The 7,854-nt window shown below is 42.8% G+C and overlaps 1 pseudogene; it reads right to left on the bottom strand.

The window, feature by feature from the left end:
- Positions 1-4,917: 4,917 nt before the first annotated feature.
- LOC148216826 (uncharacterized) lies at positions 4,918-6,926 on the bottom strand (annotated as a pseudogene).
- Positions 6,927-7,854: the final 928 nt, after the last annotated feature.

The following is a 7,854-nucleotide window of genomic DNA, read 5'->3' as shown; positions in this document are numbered from 1 at the left end:
GCTTGACAAATTGAGCAAACCCTGGTTTCCCTTGATACCACACCCGTGGGTCAATCTGGGTGTTATCAAGTGGGCTGGCTTCAGTTGGCTTGGATAAAAACAAAAATAAGCCTCTTCTGGGGGAATGTGAAGACTCAAGCCTTGATCATTGAATTAAATGGTAGCTCTTAATTTTCCTAAAAGGTCCCAACCAAGAAGATTGATGGGGCAATGTGGCATAAACAAAAAAAGAATGATCCAGTTGAGGTCCCTGGGAGCAACAACTGAAAAAAGTTAGCTGATTGGTGCCATTTCCATAACTCCTGTTGCACCAATTACAGAAGCAGAGGAAATGCTAGGAATATTTTTGTCATTTAAAACAATATAAGCTGCACCCGTATCAATGAGAAAATGATAGGGTTGACATTTAACTCAGCCAGAGGATCGGGGGAAAACAAAAGTCATCTGGAGTCCCTTCAATATGAACTGTTCTCAGGGTAAAATTCAGAGGCTTGAGCACTTAAAAAGGAAAAGGAGTCCAGACCTCTGCTGGGAGTTTTGAGGTCTGCTTCTCTGTGGTTTTTGGTCTTGCAGTGTTGGTCTTTTTCAGCCTCTGTTGGCCCTTGAAGGTTGGGCATCAGGCTTGGCATTCCACAAACATTAATTTCTCCAGTGGCCAATTTGCTCACATTTTGCACATTGATCCTTCTATATGAGTCTCTGAGGGGGAGGATTCCTGCCTCCCTTTGCTTTGTGGGCAAATGGCCAGTGCAAGAAGAGATGCTTGTTTATGCATTCTCTTATCTTCTTTCTTTTCATCTTTTTTCTTTTTCTTCGAGCTCTCTCTGAGAATAAACAGTGAAAGCCATCTAGATAGGAGTTTCAAAATTTTGGGTTGATGGGGCAGGTAACTTCTGGAGCTTTTTCCTAATATCTGGAGCACTTTGGCCAACAAAAGCAGCTTTGATCATAACTTCATTGGCAGGGGCTTCTGGGTCAAGATCAGTGAAGCAGCGGTGGCCATCTTTAAGGCGTGTCAGGAATTCCATAGGGGATTCTTTAGATTCCTGAACAATTTGATGGACACAATGAAAATTCACTGTCTTTAGCACACCCAATCGCAGTCCCTGAAGGAAAGCAGTTCTAACCCTTTCCAAAACTAGTGCCCCATCTGGGGTATTGGGATTAGCCTCATAACTTGGCACCAGAACATCTTCAGCAGCTGGCCACGCACCGAGTGGGTGACCAGCCTGCACATCCAAATCCCTTGCAGCTGTGTATGCTTCAGTAGCTGCTTTAAGCACTTGGCATTTTTCTTCTGATGATAAGAAGATTGATAGCAAAGTAAAAAGATCTGGGATAGTAGGCTTGTGAGTAAAAACGATGCATTGAACAAGATCCACATATTGCTGGGGAGACTCACGATAAGGAGGCAGTCCTTCTCTCCAGTTAAATAAATCACTAGTGGTGAAAGGGGTGTGAATAAAAGCCAATTGGTTGCCCATTGGTACTTTTCTAAGAGGGGCAAGGAGATTAGGGTCCTGCCCCCATAGTGAAGCAACAAAAATATCAGGACAGTCAGTGTTGTAACAAGTCCCGTCCTGGTATGTGAAGGGCTACTCACAGCCGCTGGCAATTGCAAAGCTGCCACTAAAGATTCTTGAGAAGCTGGCTGAAAAGCAGCTGCAGAGGTTAAAGGCAGTGGGGAGGCAGTCCCAGCTGCGGGGGTTGCTGCAACAGCAGAGCCCGTGGGGGCTAGCGATGGAGTTGCCTGAGGAGCTGATGCAGGGGGCGGAGGAGGAGCTGTTAGAGTACAATAAGGGGGGGGGGAATTCCTCCTCCTCTTCTGTTTTGTGCTTTAGCTTTGTTTCTGTGTCCTGCTCAGCTCTTGGCCGCAGGGAAAAAAGTTTTGCAGGATTGGTTTTCAGCCCACATAGATCTTGAATGTCTGGGCGAAAATAGAGGTTAAAGAAAAATTTGGCATAAACCTCTTCCTCAAGCCTACCGCTTGAAGCCAAAAAACTGGCAAAGATATTTATAAACTCTCCATCAGCAGTACCCTCTGGTGGCCAAGATCCTACATTTGGACCAATATGATAATGTGGCCAAACGAATTCACAGAGAGTTTTTAGTTTATTCTTTTTAAAATTCATCTCCATTGCTACTCTGGGTTTTAAAATCTCCCAGTGCCTGATAACGCATTGCAATGGGGTAAAACTTCTTTTTGCTATGGATTCCTTCGTTGCTGTTTCACTCAGATGGCTGTTGTCATTTCCCATAGTGCCACCTAGTGGATTTTCTTCTTTTTCCTCTTTTTCCTTCCCCCCCCACCTTTTTCTAAGCCTTCTGTTAACTAGAGGATTTCTCTGGTCTTTCCTTCAACTCGGGATTTCTGTGAACTTCACCTGGAGAATTTCTCGGGCTCTTTATTTTCCCTCCCTGTCCGTCTTTCCCTCGACGCAGGGGTTCAGCTCGGAATTTCTAGGGATTTCTCAGCCCGATTTTTCCTTTCATCAGCTCGGGGTCTGGCCAGTGTACCCTCCCTAATGTGAAATCCTTCTCCATGTAACGGTGAGTCCTCCTAACCTAGAATCCTCCTCTAGGACAATATATTCCAACAAGCACACATACTGCACTCACTTCGTAGGCAAGCCCCTAGTGGAATTTCCCACGTCTCACTCACGCACTCTCAAGGCAGCTCTCCCCACCTAATAAAAACATACCCTTTTCCAGTTTCCCCAAATCCACTTTATACAACAAATATAAAAGAAAAAGCCTCAATTTTGAGCGTTCAGGTTCAGCTGGAGCGGAGTCTGTTGACGGTGCCCAGCACAAGGTCACTGGAAAACTTTCCAGGCGCGCACTTGACGTTGTTAAAGGTCCCCGTCGATTTCCTCCGTCCGCTGTAGTGAAGGCAATTTAGAGAGGGGCTAAAAGCAGCCTCCCCAAGGAATCCCTGCCTTCGGGACTCCTGGCTGGCTCGCCAAAAATGTATGGCACCTTTTATTTCCCAAGTTTCAGTAAAGCCAAATAAGAAGACTTGAGATGAGGCTTTTAACAGAGGTTTTATTGGCCAAGGAAACCATCTGGATGGCTCAAGGAGTGTTGCCCAGAACCACACCTTGCAAAGCAAGCAACAAAGATTTTATAGGCATATTCAGATATTTCAGATAGTATATCCCCTTATATCCATACAAGGGAATTTTGGGATGACCCAGGGAAAAGTAAAGGTGGGCCTAAAGAGGTGAATCTAAGTTTAAATACCTAACTTCTTTGGCCTCTCTCCTTGCAACTTCTTTGCCTGGTACCTATCTAATTTATGGCTTCAGGCATATGGCTAATTGCTTCTAAGGAAATGGGGTGGGGGACTGCTGTGCTCTCTTAGAAGGCAATCAGGCATTCAACAAAGAGATAAGGTGGGGGAAAGAAACGCTGTGCTCTTTACAAAGCAAGTTAATCCTTTGTAAATAAGATAGAGTGCACTATCACATGCATGCCCACACATTATGAGAGAGAGTAAAATTGTGTATCAAAACAATGCCCTTCATTGCCTTACCTAACTGAACAGACACGAAACGTTCCTAGCATGTAACGTACCTGGATGATGACTTGGATGAATTCTAAGTAAACAAGTTGAGTATAAAAGAAAGGATGGAAACCATGCCCATTTGGAAGTGTGAGACGACTCTTGTTGGAGCAGGGAATGCCCTGAGTCTGATTCCCAGCCCACTCTAGCACAGCCTGATCAACTGTGTTGAGAGTATATGTAAGTATTTTGTGTGAATGAGTAGCCTTGTTGGGCAGGAATATTTATAGCAACTTGGGTAGCCTAGTAGAGCAGAATTGTTTATTGATATACTGTTGTTAGCCTAGGTGGGCACTTACATTTATTGACAGCCTTAATGGGCATATATTTTATTGTAATAAATACTACAGGAAACTAGAGAAATTGTATGTATTAATCAACTTTGGTTAAACACTGATTAAACACTTGCTTTGCTTTCTGTCCAAATAACAGAAGAATAAAAGAACTAATTTTTAACCTCTATTTGGAGTGGATTCAATCAATCATTTTATAACAATTTTGTGGAGTTTTAAAGTCAGTGCCTGAATACAGGAAAAGGAGATCCTAAAAAGGCTTTATTTCTATGCAGTTTTAAAATCACCCCTCGAACACAGGAAAAAGAACTTTTTAAACCACACAGCCCCAGAATGATTAACCCAACCCTAACCCCAACCCATATCCTAAGGGAAGTCAAAGTCACAGATGGCTTTACCTTTTGTAAAAACTAAAGATACATAGCTTGCAAATTTTAACCTGAAGTAAACATGCACGTGCGTGCGCGCACACGCACACACGTTTGCAAATTTAACCGATAACACAAATACACACAGACATGTAAACATTTTGAAGCATGACCTTAATAAAATTTTATTTCCACCCCCCTCCCTCCAGCAAAGCCAGGAACATTTAACGGAGGAGCCAAATACTCACACAAGCAGCAGCCAACCAAGCAGCAAGTATTCCACAGTGACACTCATTATTGATACGTCTAGACATGTCAGAGCCATGATTCTGGGCATGCACAGGCGTGCTTGCGATGGATGGGAGGGGATGTATGCATGTCGAGACATGTTCTGACCACATGACTCAATGATGTGACATTATCCATCTGCGCAGGCGTGTTTGGAATGGATGGGAGGGGACGTATGCACGTCCGGGCTTGTTAGAGCCCGTGATTCTGTGCGCATGCTGAGTTGCTGACATGTCAGCTACAGGCTGCTGTGAAGTTCAACGGTGTAAGCTCTGGCTTGCATTTGGAAATAATATGGCAGACCCTGATAGTGATTGATGTAAAATTGACCCCCAAACCGTGGACGTAGAATCAGAAAAAAAACTGATCCATGCTGCTGCTTTGATGAGAATGCTCAGGATGAACTTATACCTCCTTGTTATTGCAGGTTCTGTAAATCAACCAATGGTAAGTAAAAATAAGCATTAAGAAAAATAGTTTAACATTAGCAAGTCCAAAATACTGTTTTACGTCCCCAAAGTTTTGATAGATGATTTGTGGACGGCCAATCGGGTACTCCTTGTTCTTGTTCATGAAGGGGTACAAACTGGTGAAATTGTAATACAAGATTTGTTCTCTAAGTTTGGGTTTGTAGTACAGCATTTGTTCTACCACCAAAAAATGCACCTCATGGATTCAAAGGAGTTGGGAACTTATTCTCAACTAGAAACTGCTTCAAAGATGTGTCAGTCTCCTGCAAGGCAACCCATTCATGTTCCCAGATGCTATGCACAGCATAACCGAGATCTCTGAGGTACTCTTCTTTAACCCTAGTACAGTAGTGCAGAGCCCCATAGGTTGAATCATGTAAACTGTTGAAAGTGTTTGCTGAGTAGCAGAGAGGGCAGCCATGAAAGAAACAACCATTAAATTCAAAAGCTGTGAGGGTCCCATTTATGATAGCAAATCCATCCAAAAAATAATTACCCACCCACTTTTTCACCTCCTTCCAGAGCATGCTGAATATTGAGTTTCTCAGTGTATGCTGTATACATCAGCCATTGTATGGCTGGTGCAGAATACCTTTTCTGGGTGTGCTGGTAACTGTCCAAAGGAGCTAATGCAATGGTGTTATTCTCCAAATACATGAAACGGTAGTGAGCCATGCAGACTGAGGCCAGTGTGGCATACTGGAAGGGGTCAATGCACTGAGTCTCAATCTCCGCAGCAACATCTCCCCCACACCCTGTGAGAAACTTGCGCTCTGTCATTTTCATCACTTGTCCCCTAAACCAGTTACAAGCCTCCCTCAATATCTCCATATCTTGTCTGCAGGAGTAAGCCAGGGCTTTTAGTTTAAACACGGTACCTGTATTAGCAGCATGCCATTTTAGAAATTCTCCTCTCCCCCCAGGCGTCATGGTTTGAGGGCTGTAATACTTGGCATCGGGGAGCGGCCCTATATAATCTTGATTGTCCATTGTATTGAACAAATGGGGGAAATGCCCCTTGCTCCCCTGAAATCCCATAGCTTTGGGTAGTTTGGTTAATTTAAAGAGTAAGAAGGAGAGACTATCTATAAACTGAATTTTAAAGTATGGCAGGGTAATACATAGCAATTTACCATCCTGACTTAAAAGTTCAACCTGGACTTTTCACGGATCAGCTGTCTCAGAACTAGATAACCGTCATATGCTTTGGAATTGTGAGCAATAAAAGTACAGTCTATAAACTCCTGATTTATAAATTTCTTCACAAATTGATCCAGGCACTTATTGCCATAACATTCCCACCTCATCATATCCTCTTCCTCCAGCATGTCCATGGCATAGACATAATTTGGTACGTGTACCTGTTTCTTGACAACGTTCAACATCATCAATAATGTATCTTGTGCCTGTTTCTGGTCGCAGTGGTTTCAGAAAAGATAAATGCCCTTCTATGCTATCTACCTTCTCGTAGCATTGCCCGCACTTGCTTTTCTTACATTTTTTGTGAGGGGTAAAGACATAAACACCACACAAGCCACAAAACACCTTATTCTTACAATTTTTCCTTCCTTTGCCAGTTGTATGTGTCTTTCAAGGCATGCCTTAGAGCGATAAGACAGTTTGCACTTACAGCATCTTGTCTTCTCCACATCCACCTCATGATATGCATGCTTCAGACATGCATGACAGAAATATTGACAATCATGGGTAAATTTGTGGTGGTATCCTGTGTGGCAGAATTCACAGAAATAACGTTCACCCAGGAAACCCTTGATGTTTTTAATTCCATAGTAATGTTTGTTGCGTAACAATATAAACACTGTTTTTTCTTGTTGGGGTCTGCCTGTGACAAAAAATGCCACCCTCCTTGATTATAAACCAAAATCTTTATGGTTGTACCTAGATATTCTTCAAATAGGTGTACCTGTGAAAAGTTGACCATGTTTTCTGTGGAAATGCCCAATCTGCTGTGGAGATCCTTGGCTCTAGTAATGATTTCTTGCTTTGTAAATGATCCGGTGTCTAACAAATACAACAGCCAGCAAAACACAGAAATTCCCCCTCCACATTGAAATCAATCAGATGGTGTCTTTTTTGCTCCAGGAACCTGATGAATAGTACTGTGCTTAACTTCCTAAGTCCTCCCACTCTCTGTTCTTCACGATGGTAACCACTAGTTGTAAATCACCACCCCACAACACTTCAACATTGCTGTGTAGCATACTTTCAACATGGCTCAGGAACACATCAGCATTTAAATCACCTCTATGTCTCCTAACAAAAAAGAGGTTGATTTAGACCCTCTGCATCCACCTGGAGCTGAATAAAATTATTGGGTCTTATCTCCCTAGAAATATTGTTCAAAAGAATCTGTATCTCATTATGAATAACATCTATAGCCTGTGTGAATAAGCAAACACGATGAAGGTTTATGAATCTATAACGAACGTAATGTTCCACGGCACTGAAATTATTAAGAAATCATTCCCACGTTTGAATACTCTCCAGGTACACATCTGAATTCTGGGTATTTATGACACTTGGCCCTGCTGACTGTTGCATCTCCTCTGCTGGCAGGGGTTCTGGTATAGACCATTCTGTGCTGATACTATCTGGGGAGTCTGTAGGAAATCCACCACCATGCATTTCTGCTTTTTTGCAGGATGGCTCTGGATAAAACAATAGTAACCCCAATGAATAAATAAATAATACTGGCAGCATTCATAAACGTACAATGGCCCTTCATGGTTTTCTGAAACCTGCTTGCGTTTTGGATAAAACAATGTGGATTATTTTTACCTTCTAAGTGACCCTGTGCTCCATGGGATGTAGAAGGCTGGGGGTCCATAATCTGTAGAGCCCATTGTGAA

Source organism: Python bivittatus, unplaced genomic scaffold (assembly GCF_059951505.1).
Source record: "Python bivittatus isolate LINGU-HERP-01145 unplaced genomic scaffold, Pbiv_v1 ctg000070_np1212, whole genome shotgun sequence".
In the NCBI taxonomy this organism is placed as follows: domain Eukaryota; kingdom Metazoa; phylum Chordata; class Lepidosauria; order Squamata; family Pythonidae; genus Python; species Python bivittatus.
The sequence above is the reverse complement of the archived record's forward strand: the minus strand, read 5'-3'. Positions and strand labels throughout refer to the sequence as shown.